Source organism: Bos grunniens, chromosome 9 (genome assembly GCF_055505025.1).
Source record: "Bos grunniens cultivar Pamir isolate PY7600 chromosome 9, Bosgru_T2T1.0, whole genome shotgun sequence".
Classification (NCBI taxonomy): Eukaryota; Metazoa; Chordata; class Mammalia; order Artiodactyla; family Bovidae; genus Bos; species Bos grunniens.
In genome coordinates, this window is record NC_141173.1 from 63908760 (window position 1) to 63934202 (window position 25443).

The 25443-nt window shown below is 42.3% G+C and overlaps 1 protein-coding gene across 1 annotated transcript in view; it reads right to left on the minus strand.

Moving 5' to 3' along the window:
- The window catches only part of HTR1E (5-hydroxytryptamine receptor 1E), a 97100-nt gene extending 79902 nt beyond the window's left edge, over nt 1-17198 (minus strand). The window contains exon 1 of the mRNA XM_086317830.1: nt 16824-17198. The gene's annotated coding sequence lies outside the window, so the exon portion shown is untranslated. The remainder of the gene's footprint in view (nt 1-16823) is intronic.
- Nucleotides 17199-25443: the final 8245 nt, after the last annotated feature.

Sequence of the window (25443 nt, forward strand, 5' to 3'; positions counted from 1 at the left end):
TAATGCTTAAATCTCTCTGGTAACGATGATGACATGGTTAACCGAGTGGAGAAAAGAGAAGACCTACGTTTGAATTTTAGGTTGACCAACAAAGCTCTGAGTAAAACAGGTCACTTAACTCCCCTGTGCTTCACTTTCTGCTTTCAAAATAACAAAAGCTGCAGCAGGGGCAGAGTTACATAGCACTTAGGAGGTGCCAGGCATAGTTCTAAGCACTTTTCACATATTAATATATTTAACTCTTCATTCTACTCATTAAAGCTGAGGTGACAGGGAAGGTTGTGTTAACGACCTTTCCCCAGATGGATGTACAATTAAGCTCCAAAATCTTCTTACCACAACTCAAAAATTTATAAAATATGAATTTATCCTATCTTAATCACAACTCCTCTCCATCAGTTGAGACTGTAAGATCCCTGGATTAATGAGAATCCTTTCAAACACACATGACACAAATCCTCTTTAACTGGTTTATGAAAAAAAAAAAAAAAAAGAGGTGGGGCAGGAGGAAACTGCTTGGGAGATTTTAATGTCCAAGGCAGATCCACGCACAGCTGGATCAAGAAAGTCAAAGAGTAAATCAGGAATCTTTCTTCATCTCTTCTTTCCACCATGTAAGATGTTATCTTTAGGGGTCTTTGCCTTTATATCAGGTCCCAGCAATTTATGCTGTTCCAGGCATAAATCCTCAAATCTGCACAGTGGATACAGGGGTTTTGGCGGCGCCGGTAAACCTCTGAACTGAGTTTCACCGGTTCTGATTGGTCCGTCCTGGATCACAGGCATCCCTGAACCAATCACAGTGGCTAGAAGTGCAAGATGTTGTGATTGGTCTGGGTTATGTGTAACTCTTAGAGCCAAGGGTGCATTCAGTTTGATCTGAGTGGGTCATACAAACAGAGAGTAAAGAGGAGTGGTTCTTCAAGAAAAATCAGGTCACTACTGCAGGATAAGGAGGATGGATGCTGGGGAGGGATAAAAAGACAGATGCCACTCCAATTAGACTGTTGCTTTGGCAATTTCCAGCACTAAAAGGCTACAAATTTCTGCCAAAGGAGGGGAGGAAGGGAAAGAAAAGGCTATGCTATGTATGATAGTCCTATCCATAATGAAATTACCCAACCTCATTTTCTACGTAGTGACTGCAAGAACTCCTCTGCTACAGATCACTTACTAAAATTACCAGAATAATAAAAGGCAACGATTTAAGTAAAAAATGTCACACTATGTTACAGTATTAAATTTATATAACTTCACACTACAATTTTATAGTGTTAAAAAGTGACAATCTAAAAACCCAGTAGTAATGATTGGTTAAATGTTACAATAATATCCGTACAATATATTATATACTTATTAGAAGAGATGTTTTATAACATATTTAATTATAAGTGAAACTATTGATATTAAAGATATAATGTTAATTGAAAAAGTTGATGGATACAAAAAACACAGTAGTTTTCCAGATGTGCCCAATCTATAGCACTTGACATAATGTCAGAAACTAAGCTAATTAGAGAAATATAATCCTTTCTATTGCAAAAATACTAATTACATTACACTTGCATTGTAAACATTGCATTGAGTTCAGTTCAATAGCTCATTCGTGTCTGACGCTTTGTGACCCCATGGACTGAAGCTTGTCAGGCTTCCCTGTCTATCACCACCTCCCAGAGCTTACTCAAACTCATGTCCATTGAGTCGGTGATGCCATCTAACCATCTTATCCTCTGTCGTCCTCTCTCTTACCGCCTTCAATCTTTCCTAGCATCAGGGTCTTTTCCAATGAGTTAGTTCTTTGCATCAGGTGGCCAAGGTATTGGAGTTTCAGCTTCATCATCAGTCCTTCCAATGAACATTCAGGACTGATTTCCTTTAGGATGGACTGGTTGGATCTCCTTGCTGTCCAAGGGACTCTCAAGAGTCTTCTTCAACTCCACAGTTCAAAAGCATCAATTCTTTGGCACTCAGCTTTCTTTATAGTCCAACTCTCACATCCATACATGACTACTGGAAAAACCATAGCTGACTAGATGGACCTTTGTTGGCAAAGTAACGTCTCTCCTTTTTAATATGCTGTCTAGGTTGGTCATAACTTTTCTTCTAAAGAGCAAGCATCTTTTAATTTCATGGCTGCAATCACCATCTGCAGTGATTTTGGAGCCCCCCAAATAAAGCCTATCACTGTTTCCATTGTTTCCCCATCTATTTACCATGAAGTAATGGGACCAGATGTCATGATCTTAGTTTTCTGAATGTTGAGTTTTAAGCCAGATTTTTCACTCTCCTTTTTCACTTTCATCAGGAGGCTCTTTAGTTCTTCTTCACTTTCTGCCATAAGAGTGGTGTCATCTGCATATCTGAGGTTATTGATATTTCTCCCGGCAATTTTGATTCCAGCTTGTGCTTCATCCAGCCTGGCATTTCACATGATGTACTCTGCATATAAGTTAAATAAGCAGGGTGACAATATACAGCCTTGACGTACTCCTTTACTAATTTGAGCCAGTCTGTTGTTCCATGTCCAGTTCTAACTGTTGCTTCTTGACCTGAAGACAGATTTCTCAGGAGGCAGGTAAGGTGGTCTGGTATTCCCATCTCTTGAAGAATTTTCCACAGTTTGTTGTGATCTACACAGTCAAAGACTTTGGCATAGTCAATAAAGCAGAAGTATATGTTTTTCTGGAATTCTCTTGCTTTTTCAATGATCCAATGGATGTTGACAATTTCATCTCTGGTTCCTCTGCCTTTTCTAAATTCAGCTTGAACATCTGGAAGTTCATGGTTCATGTAGTGTTGAAGCCTGAATTGAAGAATTTTGAGCATTATTTGCCTAGTGTGTGAGATGAGTGCAATTGTGCAGCAGTTTGAGCATTCTTTGGCATTGAGGTTCTTTGGGATTGAATGAAAACTGATCTTTTCCAGTCCTGTGGCCACTGTTGAGTTTTCCAAATTTGCTGGCATATTGAGTGCAGCACTTTCACAGCATCATCTTTTAGGATTTGATATAGTTCAACTGGAATTCCATCACCTCCACTAGCTTTGTTCATAGTGATGCTTCCTAAGGCCCACTTGACTTTGCATTCCAGAATGTCTGGCTCTAGGTGCATGATCACACCATTGTGGTTATCTGGGTCATGAAGATTTTTTTTGTACAGTTCTTCTGTGTATTCTTGCCACCTCTTCTTAATATCTTTTGCTTCTGTTAGGTCCATACCATTTCTGTCCTTTATTGTGCCCATCTTTGCATGAAATATTCCCTAGATATATGGAAACCCTTTCTGTGCATTTGAATTGCAGGTCAGATTCTAAAACCTCTATTTGCATCCACTTTTCAGTGCAGCATATCTAGTAATCAAAGCAGGATAAGATTGAGCCATATAAAATTACTGTAAAAATTGGGAGCAGCTGGATTTTATACATACACTTAAAACATAACTGATAAAAATCACACCTGTTCAGTTGAACTGTCAAAAAAGGACCAAGAAGCAGTAGCTGAACTATATCATCATTTTTATACTTGTTGTCATCATTATCATCACCGTCAGCATTATCATCATTGTCTTATTTTCTTTAGGTTTGAGCATAATTTTATCAATATATATATACTATCACATTTTATCCTGGCAAGGCTATTATTAATATTGCTCTTATAAGAGAACTAAAGCATGAAATAAATAAATGGTTATTCCAAGGTCATTCACACAGAAAGGTGTAGAATTCAGATCACTTACTCCTTGATTTGTTGTTTTTATATCACCATCTATAATCTGGAACTAGATTTTCAACATTATGAAGCTAATCAAACCTTGATTTTACATTGATGTTTGCATTTTACAAATTTCTTTTACATATATTATAATATATTACATTGATTCTAAGTTCAATCTAAGAACAGTACTGTGCTGTGCTTAGTCACTTGGTTGTGTCCGACTCTTTGCAACCCCATGGACTGTAGCCTGCCAGGCTCCTCTGTCCATGGGGATTCTCCAGGCAAGAACACTGGAGTGGGTTGCCATGCCCTTCTCCAGGGGATCTTCTCAACCCAGGGATTGAACCCAGGTCTCCTGCATTGCAGGCAGATTCTATACCATCTGAGCCACCAGGGAAGCCCAAGAATACTGGAGTGGGTAGCCTATCCCTTCTCCAGGGGATCTTCCCGATCCAGGGTTGAACCCAGGTCTCCTGCATTGCAGGAGGATTCTTTACCAGCTGAGCTACAAGAACAGTACTGTGTGGTTGTAATAGCAGTTTATACTGACCTGAGTCCTTATTAAACTTCTTTGCACATATCATCATATTGTGGTAGGCAACCTAAGAGGGCCCAGTGATCTGTGCCTCCTGACACTCATGCCCCCATGTAACTCCTTCCCCTGATATAGGCTGGAGCTAGTGTCTTGTCTGTAACAAACAGAATGCAGGCCAAGTGATGGAATGACACTTCTGAAATTAGGTTATAAAAAGAGTGTGACTTCCATCTTGGAATCTTTCACTCTCAGCCCTCACTCTGGGGAAAGCAAGCTGCAACATGTGGGAGAAGTAAGCTGTGCTGGTAATAGCCCTTTAGAGAGGTCCATGTAATCATGAACCTAAGTCTCCAGCCAGACAGGATCTGAGGCTTGTCAATAGTTACACGAGTGAGCCTGAAAGGGGATCTTCCTTCATTTGTGCCAGGAGATGTCCATAGTCCTGATTGACACTTTGATTGCAGGCTTCTGAGAAACCTGAGCCAGAAGACCCAGCTAAGCTATGCCCAGATTCCTCATTCACATAAAACCTGACATAAGTGAGAGTTCTGTTGTTTTAAGCCATTAGGTTTGGGGTAATTTGCTATGCAGCAGTGGATAATTAATACATATTTTAAATTCCCATAGGTAGTCCTATGAGGTAGGTCTATTATTCCAGCCCTAACAAATGAGGACATTAAGATTTAAAGAGGTAAGTAATTTTCCCCAAAGCAAACAGTTAATAAGTGGCTGAGCTGGGACCTGCACCTGGCTTGCTGAACTCCAGAGCTTGAGTTCCATGCTGAATTACCCCCTAGGAGGAAGATAATATGCAGTTTGACTCAACACAGGTGATCATGGAGAGGATGAATTCCTACAGCACATGCTGATTTGAGAAACTTTTCTAAAAGAAGGCTAAGTTGGCAGGGTATTATTGTCCTATGGTAATGATGATAAGGGCTTCCCTGGTGGCTCAGTCAGTGGTAAAGAATCCACCTGCAGTGCAGGAGATGTGGGGAGATGCAGGTTTGATCCCTGGTTCGGGAAGATCCTCTGGAGGAGGACGTAGCAACTCACTCCATGGATAATCCCGTGGACAGAGGAGGCTGGGATTAGTGACTAAACTTAGTGACTAAACTACCACCACCAGCAATGATGATAAACCATGAAGCTTAGAAGCCAGAGGCTGAGGCATTAATCCAGGTTCTCTGTCTTTGCTCCATGCATCCTCACCCTTAGATTCATGCTAATTTTTATTACACTGGCAAACTATATGCTACAAATACCACATATTTTAATATATATTAATAACAGTAATATGCAATAATAATAAAAAACCGTGAACAATAAAATATTCATTAAAGTAAGTAAAATATAATAATATATTAATATATTAATCACTATAATTAATTATTCTAATTAATTAATATAACAATATATTATATAAATATAATATTTATATTTATAAAATATAATATTGTGTGAATCATAAATTATTCATTAAATACATGCCAATGTTTGCTGGGAGAAATATCGACAGCCTCTGATATGCAGATGATACCACTACAATGGCAGAAAGTGAAGACAATCTAAAGAGCCTCTAGATAAACATGAAAGAGGAGAGAGAAAAAGCTGGTTTAAAAGTCAACGTTAAAAAACTAAGATCATGGCATCTGGTCCCATCACTTCATGGCAAATAGATGTGGGAAAAGTGGAAACAGTGACAGATTTTATTTTATTGGGCTCCAAAATCATTGTGGACATTGACAGAGACTGCAGTCATGAAATTAAAAGACACTTGTTCCTTGGAAGAAAAGCTCTGACAAACTGAGACAGCATATTAAAAAGCAAAGACATCACTTTTGCTGACAGAGGTCTGTATAGTCAGAGCTATGGTTTCTCCAGTAGTCATGTATGGATGTGAGAGTTGGACCACAAAGAAGGCTGAGCACCAAAGAATTGACGGTTTTCAACTGTAGTGTTAGAAAAGACTCTTGAGACTCCCTTGGACAGCAAGGAGATCAAACCAGTCAATCCTAAAGGAAATCAATCCTGAATATTCACTACAAAGACTGATGCTGAAGCTGAAGCTCCAAGACTCTGGCTACCTAATGTGAAGAGGCGACTCATTGGAAAAAGCCCTGAAGCTGGGAAAGACTGAGGGCAGGAGAAGAAGCCAGCAATGGAGGATGAGATGGTTGGATGGCATCACCGACTCAATGGACATGAACTGGAGCAAGCTTCGGGAGATAGTGGAGGACCGAGGAGCCTGGTGTGCTGCAGTCCATGGGGTTGCAAAGAGTTGGGCATGACTGAGCGATTGAACAACAACAACAAATTGCCATGGACGTGCTGGAGAAAACTGCTCCATTGGCATACCAGGAGCACTGCCTCTGCTACTCAGCTGAAAAACTAACCACATCTCATGAGCTTTGAGACTTCTGTTTCCTCTAGAGTCATTTTTCATGCCTTCTTGGTAAAACGTTTCATTTATATTTAAGCCACCAAACCTTGGGCTCAGCACATTTTGGTCTTCCAATGCCTTGGACATCAGGTAAGGCCTCAGGTGGCTTTAGAAACAGGCTTATCGTGTCACAGAAAGGGTGAGGACATTACATGACTCTATCAGTTTAGAATCTATGAAATAAAACATGCTTGCCAATATAAATGCACGTGTGAATTTATTTGCTAATAGCTAATTAAATGCCATATTTAACACTTGATTTTTTTTAGAGCATCTTTGTAAGGAACTGAATTAGGTTCAGAGCAACAGACTGATCTGGAAGTTAAAACAGTTCAAATGAAAACATAATGAAATAGGAAACCCTGCTTCTTTCCTTGAATGTTTACTTAAATTATGCTGGACTATACGGTAGGTGAGTATTTACACAGTACTAAATGTGCAATTCTCATGTCAGGTGATAACAATTCCCTTGAGGAGGACAGAGTTCAACATTAAAATCTGCACCCTGAAATAAACTTTTAAGATGCAAGCGACTAATCGTCAAAAAGAACTCAAAAAACAAATATTGGTGAGGATGTGAAGAAAAGGGAACCCTCATACACTGCAAGTAGGAATTTAAACCAGTGTCAGTTCAGTTCAGTTCAGTTCACTGGCTCAGTTGTGTCCAACTCTTTGCGACCCCATGAATCGCAGCACGCCAGGCCTCCCTGTCCATCACCAACTCCCGGAGTTCATTCAGACTCACGTCCATCGAGTCAGTGATGCCATCCAGCCATCTCATCCTCTGTCGTCCCCTTCTCCTCCTGCCCCCAATCCCTCCCAGCATCAGAGTCTTTTCCAATGAGTCAACTCTCCACATGAGGTGGCCAAAGTACTGGAGTTTCAGCCTCAGCACTGTGTAAAACGGTATGAAGATTTCTCAAAAAATCAAAAATAGAACTACCATATGACCCAGCAATTCCACTTCTGACTATATATCTGAAAAAAGTGAAAAAAAGATACATGCACCCCAATGTTCATAGCAGCGTTATTTACAATTGCCGAGATATAGAAGCAACCTAAGTGTCCATAAACAGATGATTGGATAAAGAAGATGTGGTATATCTACACACAATGTAGTAGTAGTCAGTCAGTAAAATCTTTTTGCCATTTGCAGCAACATGGATGGACTTGGGGGCTTCCCTGGCGGCTCAGCAGTGAAGAATCCGCCTGCAACGCAGAAACTGCAGGAGACATGAGTTTGATCCCTGGGTCAGAAAGATTCCCTGGAGGAGGGCATGGCCACCCACTCCAGTATTCTATCCTGGAGAACCCCATGGACAGAGGCGCCTGGTGGGCTACAGTCCATGGGGTCCCAAAGAGTCAGACACAACTGAAGCCACTTAGCATGTAAGCATGGATGGTCTTGGAGGGCATTATGCTAAGTGAGATAAGTCAGAGGAAGAGAAATACTGTATGATATCACATATATGTGGGATCTAACATGAGAATGACAATTCCTGCCTCAGTGGACCATTTGTGAAGTCCAGAGAGGAAATATTCTTTTTTAAAAAGAGAATATTTATTTTAATTGGAGGCTAATTACTTTACAGTATTGTGGTGGTTTTTGCCATACATTGACATGAGTCAGCCACAGGTGTACATGTGTCCCCCATCCCAAACCCCCCACCCACCTCCCTCCCCATCCCATCCCTCTGGGTTGTGCAGTCCCAGTCACTGCTTTGAGTGCCCTGTTGCATGCATCGAATTTGGACTGGTGATCTGTATCACATACAGTAATATACATGTTTCAATGCTATTCCCGAGAGGAAATATTCTTGCCCACAGGGTTCTGTGCAGTGGAATTCAGTCGGAAATCCACCACTTTTTACTTTCTACAAGGCCCACGCCACACTCTTCCCCAAATTTAGGTCAAGGTTATTTCCACAACACCCCCACAGGAATAGTAATGAAAACATTAATTGTAATAATACCTCCATTTCTTCACAGCCTGTGTTACACTGCCCTTTCTTTACTCCCTGCAATAGGTCTCTGAGGTAGGAATTGTCATTCTCATGTTAGCGACAGGACACCTGAAGTCTAAAGTAGTCCAAGAAATTGTTGGAGGTAATAAGGGAGGAGGAGGCATCAGATTGCCATCAAGAAAAGCAAACAGGAGAACTGCAGTAAGGGTATTAGAGAAAACGAATGCAACAGAGTCCATAAAAACTATTGACATTTTCTTAACAGACTGTTTCTTTTATAATGATGCTTTTGCAGGCACTAAAACTATTTTTGAAAGGAAACCAACCTGAGGGAAGAAAAGCAAATAGCACCCAGGAAAGGAGCTCAGATGGATGCAGACTGTAATTCTGCCCTTTCTGGATCAGAAAAGTGCTGTGGAGAGGCTCTTGCTAGGAATTCACTAAATACAGCTGTGGGAAAACTGAGAGCAGCAGTCTTGACATTAAAGGGAACGATGGAACACATCACGAGGTCAGAGGCAGAGTGTCCAACTCAAGGGCTGCTGTGTCTGGTGTGGGAGCAGGGTTTCCCCAGCAAAATCTGCTCTGAGAGGTTGTTCAAGCTGACAAATATTAGCCGGTGCCTTCTCAACAATGTACAGTCAACACCCCTTTGCAGCATAGCGTGTTACTGAGTTGAACAGGCAGAGATAGTAAGGAGAGGTTTTCATGGGTGATTTTTCCATTGTATTTGTCATCATGCAGGTCCAGTCACAAAGGAGCAGTTATAGCAACATCTTTCTCAAGCATTAAATACAGGTATCACCATTATGCACACACAGAGTTCCTTTATGATCATCTAAAAGGTTACTCCTGAAGACAGTTGGCAGTACACACTCCCCACCTTCTTTCTGCATCAAGGGGAGAATTTTATATTATAGGAGTCTGGCCACCCATCTGCCTTGAGTAGTTTAAGTGATGTATTTACTTGCCAAAATGGCGGGGAGGAGAACTGAGAGGCAAAATGGCAAATTAGTTACACTTTGGAAGTTCTTCAGTGGCTTAGAAACCTGGGTATAATGAAAAAAGTCAATGCAGAACTCACAGTTAGAAGGGGCCTGGAAAGTTATTTCGTTTAACCCTCTATAGATAGAGTCCATATAAAAAATGTCCTAAATGGATACAGACCCACACTGTTCAGATCCCTCCTTTGAGAAAGGGCTTGTACATTTACAGAAACATGGATGGACCTGGAGATTGTCATACTGAGTGAAGTCAAGTCAGACTGAGAATGAGAAATACCATGCGATACTGCTTATATGTGGACTCTAGAAAAAAGGGTACAAATGAACTTATCTATAAAACAAAATTACAGATGTAGAAAACAAATTTATGGTTACTAGGGGGTAAGCGGTTGGGGGGGTATAAATTGGGAGACTGGGATTGACATGTATACACTACTATATATAAAATAGATAACTGGCGCTAGTGGTAAAGAACCCATCTGCCAATGCAGGAGACATAAGAGATGCGGGTTTGATCCCTGGGTCAGGAAGATCCTCTGGAGAAGGAAATGGCAACCCACTCCAGTATTCTTGCCTGGAGAATCCCGTGGACAGAGGAGCCTGGCGGGCTACAGTCCATGGAGTCAGAGTTGGACACGACTGCAGTGACTTAGCACACCCACACAAGGAACTCTACTCAATACTCTGTAATGACCTAAATGGGAAAAGAATCTAAGGAAGAGTGGATATATGTATATGTATAACTGATTCACTTTGCTGTACACCTGAAACTAACTGCTGCTGCTGCTGCTGCTGCGTCACTTCAGTTGTGTCCGACTCTATGTGACCCCATAGACGGCAGCCCACCAGGCTCTGCGGTCCCTGGGATTCTCCAGGCAAGAACACTGGAGTGGGTTGCCATTTCCTTCTCCAAAGCATAAAGGTGAAAAGTGAAAGTGAAGTCACTCAGTCATGTCCGACTCTTAGCGACCCCATGGACTGCAGCCTACCGGGCTCCTCCATCCATGGGATTTTCCAAGCAAGAGTACTGGAGTGGGGTACCATTGCCCATGACATTGCAAATCAACTATACTCCAATAAAAAAATCTTTTAAAAATTAAAAAAAGAAAGGGCTTGTGACCTGGATGCTGGGTTTGGGTCAGGACAGCCTTGAGTGGTCAGCCTTTCAGGAATGACCTCAGCTGCAGACTGCTGAGTTGGGCCCTTCTCAGGGCAGCCACTCTTGGTTACTGCTGGAAGAAGAGTTGGGAAGCCTGACTCTTATGGCCCAGCTTGGGACAATTCTAATAGATCATTCTAGAATGCTCAGACACCCCTCGGCCCACCCTCACCCCACCCAGGGGCCCACACCGAAGTTCAACTTCTCCTCTTGCCTAACCCTGCTTCCTGCCCTTCCTTTGGTGTGTTCCCCTCCAGGCATTCCCTAATACATATTCTATACCATAAACCCCATCTCAGGGTGTGTTTCTTGGAGAACCCAGCCTAGGACATGCCCCTAGCAATGCAGAGTACAGCACACACTCCATCCATGGCCCAACTGCATTGTTAGATAGTGTCAGTCTTTTAAAAAGTGTTGGCATCTCTCTGCATTTTGTTAACTGGGTCAGTCTCCCTAAACCTACCAGAACAAGACTAGGCCCTCTGCATTCTGTTTCCTTTATTTCCATTCTCTTGCCCTGAATTCTGTCTTGCAAGAAAGTTTTAGCTGATTCATCATCTCCTTCCTTTTTTTTGTAATTGTGCTGCCAAAAGGAGGTAAAATTAAGGGGAAAAAAGCATATGATTCATAGGTCACCAGTTCAGGAAATATGAAGTAGTTCATGTTCCCTTTTAGGTGACTACTCATTACAATTCGGGGTGTGAGGGGTGCTGGGACAGAGGAAGGGACATGGGTGAGCTAGGGGAAAAAGTATCTGTGGCAGCAGCACAGGTTTGGGCAATTCTTTTCATCTTCTGAGAGCCAACAAATGCGCTCTAACTCATTCTCCTGTGTTCTCAGCCTTGGTGAAAGGAAACACTATTCACCAGGTTTAGAAACCTGGAAACAACTCAAATGCCCATTAACAGTAGAATAATTAATTAACCTGTGACTATTGTTGTTCAGCTGCTCAGTCGTGTTTGACTCCGTGACCCCATGGACTGCAGCACGCAGTCCTTCCCTGTCCTTCACCCTCTCTTGGAGTTTGCTCAAACTCACATCCACTGAGTTAGATGCTATCTAACCATCTTATCCTCCACTGCCCTCTTCTCCTTTTGCCTTCAGTCTTCCCCAGCATCAGGGCATTCATATAATACAATGCAATTTCAACTACAAGTAACCAAGCTACTGTTATCACCGTCCACAAGAATGAATCTCACAAATGTAAGACTGAGCCAAATTGCAAAAGAAATCATTCTGTGGGATTTCTGTATCTATAAAGCTTAAAATAATCTATGATGCTGGAAGGCAGGTAGTGGCTTCATTTAGGGAGGAGGGTGAAGGAGTGACAGGGTGGGGACAGAAAGGGGATTTGTGTAATGGGGATGTTCTGTTTCTCATCTTGGTGGTGGTTAGTTACCTGGGTATGTTTACTTTGAGAAAGGTCACTGAGCTTAATGCTTACGATTTGTACACTTTTTGTATGTATATTATTCATGATAAATTCATTAAAAAATCCTGTAATGATCTCCCCAGGCCTACAGAGTCAAGCCCAAATTCACTGGCCAGCACAGTTTTCAGACCTTTTCTCTAGTGGTTCCCCTTGTGTGTGTTCACTCTACTCTGGATTTTCGCAGCTTCCTGAAAAGGACAGTAGGTCTGGAAGTTGGATGACAAATGCAGTTTTTAGATGAATGAACTGTGGGGTTGATAATGCTTACACTGCAGTGTCTTTGTTAGCACTGAATAAAAGAATATAAGTGCAGTTCATAGCACAATTCCTGAAGCATAGCAGATACTCGTGATAGTTCCTTCCTCCTCTCTCCCTTCTACCATCTACGAATGGACTTATGAAAACTCTGCACATTATTAGAATATTGTCGCTGAAGTCATTTTCTGGAAGGTATTGCCTATGAATCTCATTATCCATTCAGTGGACTTTACTCCAAAAAGGTACTGTGGCTTGTCTTTGATTCCCAAGAATACAGATCTTGACACAAATTTGACATTCTTGGGCAAGCTGTCCCAACCAAACCCATTCTTTCATGTTTAAGTCAGATCCTTTCTTTGGAAACATCACCATATGCCCACTATGATAAAGGGATAAAAAATGGCTGCAGATAAGGAGAGACATTGTCCAGGGTCTGGTTTTACTTTACCTGGTCACTTTAGGTAGATGGGGTTGTTAGAAGGATCTGAGAGCTTTCAAACTGCTGCTGCTGCTATTGGTTGCTATTTTTCAAAATATTACCTTCTCACTATAAAAATGCTTTCCTTCTCAAGCCAGATTTCATAAAAGACCTTCCATCTGGTCTGTACTGATAACTTGAATCTTGAGATGCTCATTCCTCTTACAACATAAAATGATCCATGTGTATAAGGACTGGATTTCACAGGTTCTTCAAAAGGATTTTGTCTTCCTAATCCTACAGCTGCATGTGTTGAGAACTGGTCACCAGGAGACAGCTCTAACAACAAATCTATTACAAGTATTCCTCTGCTGATGTGCATTTTTCAGAACTAAAAGAACTAAAATCTATTAGCACCAGGACCATAGCGAACCAGTGGATGAAACAAATAAAAAAATAAATTAAAAATGAAAAATAAAATCAGAATCAAACTGGTTTAGAATTTTCAAAGATTTTTTCCAATTTATTGTGATTTAGGATGTGGTAATTGACTGAATGAGCTGTATAAATTCTGGTCTCAGTTTCCTAATCCATAAAATGGGGAGATGAACACCAAATTATGACAAGGTGATGGGATATGTTGATGAAAGTATTTTCATTCCTAGGAAGACAAGACTTTGGAAGGATGACTGGACCCATGTTTTAGGATCCCCAGTACTTTTAGAAAATAACTCAGGGGCAAAGTCAGATGCTTTAAAGAGCCACTGCCCATTCTCCCCTTTTCTCTTCTCTATCCAGTCATCTATACCCCTCCCTATCCTTATAGTATTCTCATCTTCAGTGTTTCCCTGCAATTCATGTTCATATAATTTCCCACACATAAAAATGTGGGAGGTGGAGCAGAAAGGAGCATAAAGCATAAGAGGCCCAGATTCACCTTTATCTTGAGATGACCCTGAAAACATGTGGTATGAACAGTAAATCCTTATTTGGTTGAAATTCACATCTTGAGTAGTCTCAAGCTTATTTTCTCATGTAAATAAGCCTCCAGAAATAGAGACGTCCCCTCTCTGTAAAAATATTAGACTATAATCTTCTACTTTTAAAGGATAGTATAGAAATAAAATTCCAAGAAAGACTACATAAAAATGAAAAAACAACCCATGTGTAAAGGTGAAATCAGATGCCTGGTTAGTGCCAAGATAACCCAGCAGGTCAGAGGCTTCCCTGGTGGCTCAGTGGTAAGGAATCTGCCTTCCAATACAGGAGACCCAGGTTCAATCCCTGGGTTGGGGAGATTCCCCTGGAGAAGGAAATGGCAATCTGTTCCAGTATTCTCACCTGGGAAATCCCATGGACAGAGGAGCCTGGCAGGCTACAGTCCAGGGGGTCACAAAGGAGTTGGACATGACTTAGCGACTAAACAACAACATCAACCCAGCAAGTCAGGGCCTGAGGTTTTCTACTTTCTATCTGAGCCTTGGGAGATCTTGAAGGTGATGGAGGGGGCTGTTAAAATGTCAATGAGGAGGTGCTTGAGACAGATGGGGACAAGGTGCTGTTAGTAATGTAGCTCACTTCACTGTATCTCATCAAATAGCAGGAAATGGAAGTAGTGCAATGTCACCTGGGCTAGAGATGTTTCCTAGATTTTTGTTTCTTCTTAGGTACCATCACTGAGAATCTCTGACTTGTCTTGACTTGGTTATTTTCCTCAAAGGGATATAATAGTATTTACATGATTGATGCTGACCAGGCATCAATAAGAAGAAATGGTGAGCAGACGTTTTGAACAGATACCAGAAAGGTTAACAAAAGTGACATCAGGGCCAGTTGCAAAGGAGGCTGTGGCTCAGGTTTCAACATATGTCCAAGGGAACAAAGTGCCAGGAGTACTGGTCTGGGAATACACCCTGTGTAAAGTTACCATGGGCAGGAAAAGAGAAGAGAAGGAAAGCTTGAGTTTTCTATGTTGATTCACATGGAATTTTAAATCTGTCAGCTGGTTGACATAAATGGCCAATTTCTGAATACTTTTTAGTATGAAAATAGTCTGTAAAGTCTTCATCCCTCAAAATCTTCCCCAAAGGAACAATGATCACCTAAAGGAATGTTTGGGTATGCATTTATGCCAAGACTCTGTGGATCTGAGCCTTGATTGCATTATTTTTGAGCTCCATTTCAGCTCTTTCATGATGTCTCAATCTATACAGAGGTCTGCAGCAACCCTTGGGCTTCAACAGCCACATCAGGTGATGATGACATAATAGGTAAGTTCGATCAACAACAATGAATCAGGATCTGAATGAACTTCTCTGTGTAGCTCTCTAGTGATGAAATACATGGGCAGAAGTACTTCTTCCACTCTTATGCATAAAAATGGTTAGCTGTGGAGGAGCTGTGCAATTTTAGAAATAAGCAAAATACTTAGCAATTCTAGCTGTACTTAGCAATACTACAATACTAGCAAAATACTTAGTTTTAGGCCTCCCATTTAGGAGGCCTGCTTCATTTTCACATTTCTGTGGTCTGGGGGCTGAAAAAGACAGGCAGATATATTTCCTGCATTTGCTAAGTTGGCTTCAGACACCTCCATTCGTTTGTTGAAGACAGTGTCACCTCATTTAATTCAGCAGGAAAACAAGTACACCAGTAAGAGAAGAAAGACTGGCACATAATCTCCTCTGTATTTCAAATATGTTTTCCATGGAAGATACTGCACAGGGAGCCAGACCCAGGCCCTTGCTTCCTGCCCCTGGAAAAGGGTTAATTCAGGGAAGCCCTGGATTCACAAGTCCACCTTGGGTGTTTAAGGTCAAGCACTTTGCATCTGAGTGTAGAAACTATGGTAAGTACATATTGTGAAGCAATGTCAAGTTCAGACCTGAACATATACTACTGTGGAGCTGGGAGTAAGATAAGAATGGTAAGAGGACCCTGAACTATTTGGGAAAACACCCCTCCCCCAATCCACTTGACCATCTATTATTCCCTCCCAGACTTAGAGATTTGATGCAGGAAGTATGGAAGGACAACAAGGAAGGTTAGGAGGAAGCATCCTGGGAGGCTGACACCTTCTGTCTCATCCTTCTAAGCCAAGGACAAGCAGGCTAAGGTTGAATACAAGGTCCTACCCCAAACTGGACGCAGACGGAAACACATAAAAAATGTATATGATATTTTAACAATGCAAAACCTTGTTTGATCTTGAGGTAGGAGCAGGAGCCCCTTCCATTTAGCCTCAGTTCCCTTTCATTTTCACTACGTAGAGGGCCAGTCTCTCACCTTGCAGAACTGGGTGGAAGTAGCTCAAGACTAAACTTCCCAGTCCCCACTTACAAGCTGTATTTGGTAATTTAAGTAAATGAGTCAGTCCCATCACCTCCCCACACGGGTATTTTCTTTCTCAGGATAGAGCACATCATAATTTTCTGACCGCTGGAGCAACAGTGCAGTCCTTTCTCATCAAAGGTTTTCCCATGAGCGTGGGCTCTGCACCTCCCTCGTGGTCTCGCGGTCCCCGCAGCACAGCCCTCTCCGCGGAATTTCCATGCAAGTTTTTTTCCTCCAAGCACCCCTTTCCCACAATTTATTTAATTTTTAAGCTGCTCAAATCCTTTTGCAAGGAAGTAGGATAAAATTCTCCAAGCATAGTTCTACACAATGTCGACATTCAGGTTTCACACATTTGGGGGATTGTTTGACCGAGAACCGTGTCCCGTGCAAAGAATTCTGGAGGCAGGCACGGCGCCCGAGCGACCCCAGTCGTTGCCCTCCCAACCCCCGCCGCCTTTGAACCAAAGACCAGGCAGAAATCCGCCAGCCCGCAACGGAGCCCCTGCCCGGAGACGGGGTCAAGGGAAAGCCGAGGGCGTTTCGGAAGGCGTGCGCCCCTCACCTTGTGGACGGAGCGCGCAGCCGCCGCGCCCTGGGCGAACCCGGGCGTCCTCTGGTTCCAGAAGTCTCACTCCGAGCCGCTCCTTCTGCTCCCGAGCGTTACCAAAGCGCCGCTTCTCACCGCACCCGGCTCCAGGGCTCGCCGAGCCGGTGCGCTGGCCCCTCGGCGCCCTTTGCCCGCGCGGTGCCCCCGGGCTGCGGCAGACCCGGCCGGGAGCGCGGCGCGCAGGGCGGCAGGAGCTGCGCTCCGCCAGGTCTGGGTGCCGGGACTGGGAGAGGCGGCGAGAGCGAGAGCGAGAGCGGGGAGGACCAGGAGGAGGAGCAGGAACAGGGGGCAGTCTGTTAAATCGACCGGTAGGTTACAGCCCTCCAGGACACCCTTGAACCGAGAACGGGGTGGGTGGGGTGAAAAGGTGGGCCGGGGTGCAATGCGGAGAGTGGTGGTGGAGGAGAACCAGGGGCTCGGAGCCCCGAGGTTCTTCAGGTCTTGCTTAGGCTGTAAAAGAGAAATTCTGGAGCTGATGGCGCCCCAGGGCTCCCACTTGCCAACGCTAGAGGGCAGCGCTGGCCACACTATAAACTTGGCCTATGGGGGTGGGGGAAGTGGACGAGGGTCCGGCCTCTTAAGCCCTTTGCTGGCGGTGGCTAGTGGGTGCCCAGGAGAAGCAGACCCCGTTCTCCCCTCCTGTGGCCAGACTGGGTTGGGAGACAGAGGAAAAGAAAGGAGTTGGCAGATTCGGACATTGTCTTTCTGCGGACATTGTCTCTCTCCAGAGGCAAACCCTCTGGAGGTGAATTATTACACAGATGTCCTCAAGGGGAAAATTTCGGTCAACATCTACAGGATGCTTTAAGGAGAGGGATGGGAAGAAGAGGGTGGGGAAGTAGTGGAGGCAAATTGGGATGGGGAAAAGTGGAAGGGGCAGAGAGATGGGGGAAGGCAGAGAAGAAAAGGAGAAGGGAGTGGGTTGGAGCTGACTTTTCGGGTTGGCAGGAGCTTTCGTGATCTTCATAATGTTCCAGGAGTACCCACCTGCCGCAAGGCCAGAGAAATTTACTTGGGAGAGACATTATGGAATCCTGGTGCTGCTGCTGAAGGAAGCTTCCCTAGGGCTAGTTGGTTATCTCCTGTCTGGAACCTTGGTGGCTCTGAACCCATGAGGCTTTATATAAGTTGATTCCATATTTCAGGGGTAAAATCAAATTATTTGAACCACAACCCTCGCAGATGGCAGAGGAGACAAGGAAGCAACGAAATGAAAGAGACAATTTTACATAGACAATGTGATTTGTGGACAGCTTGTTATAATCTTCACGTTGAAAGGATATTGGAACTTCTGCAGACAACCCTTGTGTTTCCCGAAATACTTGCCTTACTGCTTATCTTTCTTGTGTGTAGCCTCGTGGCTAAACGGAGAAGGCGATTTCCGCCCCCCAATAGCTTGGCATTTCTAAAACAAATGAAATCCTCTTCTTCAACTCAGAAAGCAAGCATGTGTACCCTTCTTCCTGCCTTCTGGAGTGCCTCTCAGGATCAGCAGGGACTGGGTGATGGGTAGGTAGGAGAATTTCACTGAGCAGGGGAAAGGAAAGTTGACAAACTGAAGTCTTGAATTGTGATTTGTTTTTGTCAATCCTGTTAAACTAAGAGAAAGGGCTTATGTGGACTAAAGCCTAATAGGAGGATTGGATGGAAGGATTTTTTTTTCTGCCAAAGAAGATGGTATTTATAAGTTATCATTTTAAAAATTAATTTTTTTTCATTTTTTAATTGAATGAAAGATTCTTTTAAAAATTTGATTTTATTTATATTTTGTATTATTAAAATTTTAAAATTATTTAATTCTTAAAGGTTGCCTTCCATTTGCAGTTATTACAAATTATTGGCAATATTTCCCATGTTGTCCACTATATCCCTGCGCCCATGTTATACCCAGTAGTTTGTGCTTCCCACCCCTCCAGCCCTACGTTGCCACTACCCCCTCTGCCCCTAACCACCGGTTTGTTGTCTACGTCACTGAGCCTGCTTCTTTTTTGTTGTTGTTGTATTCACTAGTTTGTTGTATTTTTTAGATTCCACATATAAGTGATATCATACAATATTAGATTCTTTAAATTCTGTAGTGCTTTACAATTTTCAAAAATTTCACATACATTATTTTATATAATCCCATAATAACTCCTCCCCTCCCCTCCTCTACTGTATGGTCCCTCCCCACTGGTAACCTCTCCCCACTGGTAAACAGTAGTTCTCTTTATCTGTGAGTTTGCCTCTTTCTGTATTATTTACTGGTTTGTTGTGTTTTATAGATTCCACATATCAGTGATATATACGGTATTTGTCTTTCTCTGACTGACTTATTTCACTCAGCACAATGGCCTCCAAGTCCATCCATGTTGCTGCAAGTGGCAAAATTTCACTGTATTTTATGGCTGAGTAGTGTTCCATTGTATATATGTGCCACATCTTTTTTATCCATTCATCTGTTGATGAACACATAGATTGCTTTCATAACTGGGAAGTTATAAGTAATGCTACTGTAAACATTGGAGTGTATGTATCTTTTTTAATTCAGTGCAGTTCAGTTTAGTTCAGGTGCTCAGTCGTATCCAACTCTTTTCAATCCCATGAGCTGTAGCATGCCAGGCTTCCCTGTCCATGACCAACTCCCTGAGCTTGGTCAAACTCATGTCCGTTGAGTTGGTGATACCATCCAACCATCTCATCCTCTATTGTCCCCTTTGCCTTCAGGCTTTCCCAGCATCAGGGTCTTTTCCAATGAGTCAGTTCTTCGCATTAGGTGGCCAAAGTATTGAAGTTTCAGCTTCATCATCAGTCCTTCCAATGAATATTCAGGACTGATTTCCTTTAGGATTGACTGGTTTGATCTCCTTGTTGTCCAAGGGACTCTCAAGAGTCTTCTCCAACACCACAGTTCAAAAGCATCAGTTCTTTGGTGCTCAGCTTTCTTTATAGTCCAACTCTCACATCCATACATGACTACTGGGAAAACCATAGCTTTGACTAGATGGACATTACTTTGCCAACAAAGTAATGTTTCTGCTTCTTAATATGCTGTCTAGGTTGGTCATAGCTTTTCTTCCAAGGAGCATGCGTCTTTTTATTTCATGGCTGCAGTCACCATCTGCAGTGATTTTGGAGCCCAAGAAAATGAAGTCTGTCACTTTTTCCACTTTTTCCCCATCTATTTGACATAAAGAGATGGGCCTGGATGCCATGATCTTTGTTTTTTGAGTGTTGAGATTTAAGCTAGCTTTTTAACTCTCCTCTTTCACTTTCATGAAAAGGCTCTTTAGTTCCTCTTTGCTTTCTGCCGTATGGGTGGTGTCATCTGCATATCCAAGGTTATTGATATTTATCACAGCAATCTTGATTCCAGTTTGTGCATCATCCAGCCTAGCATTTCGCATGATGTATCTGATGCTGGGAAAGACTGAAGGCAGGAGAAGAAGGGGATGACAGAGGATGAGATGGTTGGATGCATCATCACCAACTGCATCATCACTGAGTCCATCACCGGCTTTATGGACATGAGTTTGAGCAAGCTCTGGGAGTTGGTGATGGACAGGGTAGCCTGATGTGCTGTAGTCCATGGGGTTGCAAAGAGTTGGACATCATTGAGTGACTGAACAGTATTGAACTGAACTCTGCATATAAACTAAATAAGCAGGATGACAATATACAGCTTTGACATACTCCTTTCCCAATTTGGAACCACTCTGTTGTTCCGTGTTCAAGTCTAAATGTTGCTTCTTGACCTGCACACAAATTTCTCAGGAGGCAGGTCAGGTGGTCTGGTATTCCCATCTCTTGAAGAATTTTCCACAGTTTGTTGTGATCTACATAGTCAAAGACTTTGGCATAGTCAATAAAGCAGAAGTAGATGTTTTTCTGGAATTCTCTTGCTTTTTCAATGATCCAATGGATGTTGACAGTTTTGTCTCTGGTTCCTCTGCCTTTTCTGAATCCAGCTTGAACATGTGGAAGTTCTCAGTTCTTGTACTGTTGAAGCCTAGCTTGGAGAATTTTGAGCATTACTTTGCTAGCGTGTAAGATGCATGTCATTGTGCAGTAGTTTGAACATTCTTTGGCACTGGCTTTCTTTGGGATTGGAATGAAAACTGACCTTTTCCAGTCCTGTGGCCACTACTGAGTTTTCCAAATCTGCTGGCATATTGAGTGTAGCACTTTCACAGCATCATCTTTTAGGATTTGAAATAGCTTCCTGGAATTCTGTCACCTCCACTAGCTTTGTTTGTAGTCATGCTTCCTAAGGTCCACTTGACTTTGTACTCCAGGATGTCCTGCTCTAGGTGTTTTGTTTTTGTTTGGATGTATATCCAGGAGTGGAATTGCTGGGTCAAATGGTAGGTCTGTTTAAGTTTTTTGAGAAACCTCCATGCTGTTTTCCACAGTGGCTTCAGCAAATCCAAATCATCATTTTGAAATACGGTTGATGATAGAGGTGTTATGTAAAAATAAACAGAATAAGAATCATTCCTCATCTATAAAAAGGAACTCATAGAAACAAAGTTTTTTAGATACCCCTGGAGTAAGTAAGGGCATGGTCTTTCTTACTCTGGCAACTCTGGAGGCCTTTCAGGAGATAAAGGCAATTTGAGTTCATTCCATTTTTTAATTTTTTAGATAAATTAATTTATCTATTCTTTGATTATTGCAGTGTAGGCAACTATGGAAACATATCATACACTTGGAAACTCTGCTGCACATACCTCAGAACACCCCTGCTTTGGCAGATTTCAGCTTTGTGAAGCTCATGGTTATTTTCAAAGCTATTAATTAACTTCTGGAATATATTTTACCAGTTTTAATGAAAGTTAACATCTGCCTAATTAGGAGCTGATAATTCAATTTGTGGATTGCCCATTTGAATTTCCACGAGGCTCTGTGAGTGCTTTAACATTGTAGGTGTATGTGAATCACGTACTGATTTCACACAGAGAACTCCTTGTAAGTTAAGTTTAAAAAGCATCTATGAGGATTGAGTTGGAGCCCTGAGCCCATGGCATAACAAATTGATCAACTTGTAGTGAGAGCTCAAAAGTCATTATGAAGGAATTAACTGATCAAATTTATTCATTCAAAAATGTTGATGAATGAGTACCCTGTTCCAAGCATTGTACCCCCTGAGCCAACTTCTGGGGATACGATAAAGAATGTAGTTTAATTCACTGATTCACAAACAAGTAAATCCAGTCCTTAGTAATAGTTGGGCAAATAGGGAAGTCCAGAGATCTGTGGGAACTCAGAGGGGAATCTAATCCAGCTTGAGTGGTAGCTGGAGGTGGGGGTGGTAGCTGTGCATGTATTGGAGGAAGGTGGTTGAAGCAGTGGGGAGTGGGAAGAATGATGAACAATGCATTGACTCCTAGACACATCCCAGTCACATTTATTAGCTTTCCACATGGATGCTGAAACCTTACTTTAATATCTGAGGAAGCAAATATGCACATTTTCCTACCAGAAGCTCCCTAGAAGCTTTTAAAGGTAGGGACTGTGTATGACTTGTTCATCTCACCTGTAAAGAGAAAAGTTAAGACCCTGGTAGACATTTATCTGTAATTTCCTACCTCCACTGTGGAAGTAGGAATGAAGTGAGAAGGGAACAGGTTGTGGTGGGGAGGTGCTCACATTAAGTAAGCTCACAGAATCCTAGATGATTCCATACGTTGGCCCACCAGACAATTCCAACAGCTATATGACATAGTTCTTCTCTCTTTTGCTGTTGACTTAAAAAAAATGAGCTTCCAGTTCCTTCAAGATTTGTTGTTGTTTTTTAGTTGCTAAGTCATGTCCAGCTCTTCACAACCCCATAGATGGCAGCATGCCAGGCTTCCCTGATCTTCACTATCTCCTGGAATTTGCTCAAACTCATGTCCATTGAATTGGTGATGCTATTCAACCATCTAACTCTTTCTAGATTTATGGTGTGACAAAAACCAGAGAGAGAGTATGAGATGTGTACAGTTAACTTTCTGTGTTAGTCAGTTCTCAGGAAGTTCCACTGTGAACAAAGCATAACTTTGAAATTTCAGTGGCTTATTACAGCAAAGGATTGTATCTTGCCCACAGTACATATAAACTGTGGACTAGTGGGTTCACTCCACATGTTTGTCCTGAGACACAGACCGATGGAGCCAGACTATTCTTAGGCAGAGGGAAGGGTAATGGCAGAACATCACAATGGTTCTTAAAGCTTTTGCTTACTTATAAGGTTAATCATTTCTGCTCACATTCCATTTGCTAAAGCAAATCACGTGGTTGAGTCTGATGTCAAATGACTTTCTCTTAGTGGGAGGGATTCCAGGGAAAGGCTCTGTAAATGAGCCTGAGTGACAAATATAGTCAACAAAGTATTCAACTGACAAGTCTCCAGCCATGCTTTTGAATGCTTTTCTCTTTAACAATCTTTATTTATTGAGTCTATTGGCTAATGATGTTCACCAAACTTAGGATGGGGGGGGCAAAATAGTAAATCTAGGTTGATGAACTTAACTGATTAGGCTCTGTCATCAGAATCCAGACTTCATAGGAACAGCTGTCCTCGCACTATGAAAAAGCTCCATTCTCTGGCAACATACTGGCTCTTTCTCCATGTGTTGTTGTTGTTCAGTTGCTAAGTTGTAGCTGACTCTGCGACCTCACAGATTGCAGCATGTCAGGCTTCCCTGTCCTTCACCATCTCCCAGAGTTTGCTCAAACTCATGTCCATCGAGTCGGTGATGCCATCCAACTGTCTCATCCTCTGTCGTTCCTTTCTCCTGCCTTCAATCTTTCCCAGCATCGAAGTCTTTTCCAATGAGGCGGCTCTTCACATCAGGTGGCCAAAGTACTGGAGCTTCAGCTTCAGCATCAGTCCTTCCAATGAATATCCAGGGTTGATTTCTTTTAGGATTGACTGGTTTGATCTCCTGGCAGTCCAAGGAACTCTAAAAGTCTTCTCCAGCACTACAGTTTGAAAGTATCAATTCTTCAGCACTCAGCCTTCTTTATGGTCCAACTCTCACATCCATACATGACTACTGGGAAAACCAAAGCTTTGACTATATGGACCTTTGTCAGCAAAGTGACGTCTCTGATTTTTAACATGTTGGCACATCTTAATATCTGTTCCCGTGAAGAAATAATAAAGGCAGACTAGGTAGGTTAGGGCAAACCTAACAAGGATAAAACCTCAGGCTCCTGGGATATAGACAGGGACCTAATGGTCAGTACCCTTCTTATCAAAAATGATCATGAGAAGCAGCTCACTCAGTGATGAGCAGAAATACCATAGTTGATTTTTAATGAATATAGCTTGCACATCTCCCACCTAAAAGTTTGAAACATATATAGAGGACCTGGTGCCTATCCTCAAGGAGCTCAGAGTTAAGGTTGGTGAAGGAACTTCCATGGATGACTTCATAGAAGAGCTGAAGGAGGAGTTAGGAGAAGCCCGCATGGAGGAGTTAGGACTCAGCTGAATTTGGAAAGATGTGGAGAGAATGAGTGGGCTTTTTCAGTGTAGGACTGATCTCTCTACTTTGGTTCCTGTCTTCCTGCCCTTGGGAAAAGGAGGTGCTTGGGGTAAATACTTTGCTTAGGGTCATACAAGTGGTATGTGCTGAACTGAGGTTTGAACCCATGACTAACTCTAAAGCTTGTTTTTTTTTTTTTTTTTTCATTCTATTGGAGTGTGATCCCCAAGATGGGCTGATGGAGTTCTGAGGAAAGCTTAGTTATGGGAGTGAGTGGACTGTGGAACTCGGGCTCATGAAACAGGGACTCTTGTGGGAGTATTTGACTGTGGGAATGGTTGTGGGGGGGGATGGGCCACAACAGAGTGCCTTAAAATGTTTTTATTATTTTTATTTTTATAAGTAACATTATTACTTTGTGTAGAGAATGACAGCTTTCAAAGCACTTTGTTTTCAAAACTGAGCAATGTCAAATCAATTTTTAAGAAAGAAACAGGGTTTACAATATAACATATTAAGTGGCAGTAATGCCTTCACTTTGTATTTATTAGTTTAATAGCTTGATTGAGGTTTAATTTATATAACATAGCTTGCAATCACTGTGAACATACAATTCAATGGTTTTAGTAGCTTAATAGAGTTGTGCAGCCATCACCACAGTCCAGTTGTAGAACATCTCCAGTGACTCCCAAACTTCCCGCATGCCCGTTTACAGTCAATTTCCCTCCTCCCACACCTATCCTAGCCACTGATCTGCTTTGCCTCTATAAATTTGCAGATCAGTACATAGAATAAATATGCAATATTTTGTGTGTGGCTTCTTTTACTTGGAAAAATGTCTTTGGTTTCATCAGTATACATGTAACACTGCTGCTGCTAAGTCACTTCAGTCGTGTCTGACTCTGTGCGACCCCATAGACGGCAGCCCACCAGGCTCCCCCGTCCTTGGGATTCTCCAGGCAAGAACACTGGAGTGGGTTGCCATTTCCTTTTCCAATGCATGAAAGTGAGAAGTGAAAGTGAAGTTGCTCAGTCTTGTCTGACTCTTAGCGACCCCATAGACGGCAGCCTTCCAGGCTCCTCCGTCCATGGGATTTTCCAGGCAAGAGTACTGGAGTGCT